The sequence below is a fragment of the Apaloderma vittatum genome, unplaced genomic scaffold (genome assembly GCF_000703405.1).
Source record: "Apaloderma vittatum isolate BGI_N311 unplaced genomic scaffold, ASM70340v1 scaffold26197, whole genome shotgun sequence".
NCBI classification, from domain to species: Eukaryota; Metazoa; Chordata; class Aves; order Trogoniformes; family Trogonidae; genus Apaloderma; species Apaloderma vittatum.
In genome coordinates, this window is record NW_009724943.1 from 11050 (window position 1) to 13928 (window position 2879).

Genomic DNA, 2879 nt, shown 5'->3' on the forward strand with positions numbered 1-2879 from the left:
TGCCTCGGCTTGTGCCCACAGGGAGCAGCGGGCTGGGGTTTTCCTCTATTTCGGAGGTAGATGCTCTGAGAGCGGCACCTCTCCCTTCCTACAGCGCTTCCCCAGAGCCTCTCAGCAGCTCAAAGGGAATTAATGGTAACAGCAACTCATCCAGTGAGAGAAAGCCGCTATGCAAAACGCACACATACCCCACGCATCCATATACACACATATACAAGCACACTTATCAATAAATATATATATATATAGCCTGGGTCTGGGAAGAAAGGTGTTTAATTTCTCTTGAAATTGAGGGCTTAAGGGTGGCTGGAAAATTGCCACCGCTAGCAGGAGCCCTGCTCTCCCTGCCTGAGCCCCCTCGCCAGCCCCCCCGCTACCCCTGCGGCTGAAAGCCAGCCAAAGGAGAAACCAGATCCCTTCAGAATGAGCTGGAATGAACACGAAAATCCTTTTCTTCTCACGTATACCCTCTGGGGTAGACAAAAAAGTCCTCAACACCTGGATGTTAAAAAAAAAATAAAAGCCCACACAACCCACAAGTGTTGTTTTTTCCACTTTGGATTATTTTTCCGTCACATTAGAATGTCAGAAAACAGAAAATTCTTACATGTTATCAACTGAAGTAATGGCCGGCTATTTTTATTTTTTAACAAGGAGACCTTATCTCCATAGCACACATCAGACAGTCATGGAATACTCGTTTTTTAACTGCATAGAAAACCCTTCCTCATTTGAGTTGCTCAGGCTGGTTCCCTATGATATCAAAATGCTGCTAAACCTAAAGCCCTGCAGAAAACACCGAAAAATACAGAGCCCCACTCACTCCTCACATAAAAAAACACACGCAAAAAAACCATAAAACCTGCAGCAAATGACAGCTCCTGGGTCACTGACATCTGATTTGTGTGATCTGTCCAAATTCTGGAGGTTACTTGGTTTTGAATGTCCATTTTAAGACTGTACCTTTTTTTTTTCCCCCAAACAAGCCAATTCTTATCACTAGAATTTTTTTTTCCCATATGTGTCGTGTTGCTGACTCCAGAAATACTTAAAAAAAATACAATATCCTATATCCTGCAGCAAATGAGGATAAGATTCCTTCCCCTACCAGAGGGCACAACTGCTGGTTTTCTACCAAAAAAGAAAAACAAAAAGTCGGCTTTTGAGATGTAGAAAACACCTGCCTGAACATCAGCAAAACTGTGCTCAAGTTCAGCGATGCCTGAGTTCAACGATGAGGGGTACTGAGACCCCCTCCACACATATTTGGCTCCAAAATTCAGCAATCCTCAGCAAAACCAGAAGAAAATAAAAAGAAAAAAAAATGGCTCGGAGGCCCTGACTGCCCCGGGGCTGCGGCGGACACGGGCAGCATGTGAAGAGGACGCGAGGGTGCCCAGCAGCGCCCGTGCTTCAAACGCACCAAGGTAAAAATAACTTAAAAGCCAAGACTGAGAGCAGCTATTACTCAGGCCACAGAAAGCGCGCGATGCAGTAACGCACCTGGCGCTTAACCTGAAGTCTTTCAAACACACAGGGTCACGCTACGGAAAGAAAACTGAAGAGAGCTTCTCGTCGGCATTTTTTCCCAAACCGCTTCTATTTTCACATGCACGAGATAACAATTCTTCCACCCTCAAAATAAACACGTTTTAACGCGCTCGCAGATCCATCCTCCTCCACCTCTCCTGGCGAGGGCACATCCCGCTAACTCCGCTCTACACGCACAGCACAATCCTTGCTCCTCTTCCTCAGGTTGTTTTCTTTTTTTCCCCCAAGGGACAAAATAAAACGAACAAATGTAACAAAAAGAAGACATGTGGGGCTAGGCTCCAAACCCACGTGCTTCTAAATGAAGTGCCCCAAATTCACGGGTGTGGTGGGGCTCCACGGCCATCTGCACGGCTTCCTGGAGAGACTCGTGACGTCTGGATTTAACGCGAAGCCGGAGTTTTACTCCTGCTGTGCCCAAACTATGTGTGGGCTTAAAATCAAATATGCCCAGATGCCTTTACACAACTCAAGCCAATTTTCTTTTCTCCCGAAAAGGTGATTTTCAGTTAACAATGGAGAAAAAGACATTTAAAAAATAAGCTTTTCCTTCAACGGTAATTCTGTTAACGCTGAGCAAGAGAAAAAACCCCCACTCAATGTTAAAAATATCTTTTTAACTGACATTTTTAAGAGCATGTATATGTGTATATATACCCACACACGCAACCACACGTGTACATAGAACTCCACAGCCAAAACAAACAATAAGTTAGTATTTAAATGCTTCTGATGCCAGATAAACTGAAGCCAAAGAAGGTTTGGGGGTTTTCTTCCAAAATTTTTACCTGCATTAAATTAAGAAGAAAACCAAATTAAAGATACTACATTTACTCATTGGTTTTAACAACCAAGCTGTTGTGGTATTTTGCTGTAGGAGAGCAGTAAATGAAGATTTGGTAATGATGAACAGAAATTGGTTAAAGCAATTTGTTCTTTAAAGACTGATGTAACAAGACAGATTGATGGGGTTGTGGAGAGGAAAGGCTTGGGAAGGGGGGGAGAAAAAACACAGAAGAGTCATTTCACATTGTAAAAAAAACAACATGATTTTCTCGTAACACCAAGCAGGCCTACAGCGGACAAAGTAGGCTAAGTACAGGCAGACTTTAGACAGCTCCTGGGTCACTGACATCTGATTTGTGTGATCTGTCCAAATTCTGGAGGTTACTTGGTTTTGAATGTCCAATTTAAGACTGTACCTTTTTTTTTTTTTCCCCCAAACGAGTCAATTCTTATCACTAGAATTTTTTTTCCCATCTGTGTCGTGTTGCTGACTCCAGAAATACTTAAAAAAAATACAAATATTACAACTATCACATTGGAAT